This window comes from Alligator sinensis, unplaced genomic scaffold, assembly GCF_000455745.1.
Source record: "Alligator sinensis unplaced genomic scaffold, ASM45574v1 scaffold465_1, whole genome shotgun sequence".
NCBI classification, from domain to species: domain Eukaryota; kingdom Metazoa; phylum Chordata; order Crocodylia; family Alligatoridae; genus Alligator; species Alligator sinensis.
This window is the reverse complement of record NW_005841979.1, coordinates 284,831-285,063: the sequence shown is the minus strand read 5'-3', so window position 1 is coordinate 285,063 and position 233 is coordinate 284,831.

Sequence of the window (233 nt, the reverse complement as noted above, 5' to 3'; positions counted from 1 at the left end):
GCGGCAGTGGGAGGGGGGTGTGCTGCGTCCGGCCGTGCTTTCAGTGGCCGGGACGAGTGACCCGCGGGGGTCGCGCTCAGCCCTTAACCTGATGCGGGAGCCCGTCCTCCCCTTCCCCCTCGCTGCCGGCCGGGTAGAAGTCTGAGCCGATGTCTAGCTGTTTCCGTGTCTGGAAGTAAGGCCCGTCCGTGTCTTGACCTCAGCCCCAGCGCCCCTCACCGGGAGCCCTCGGG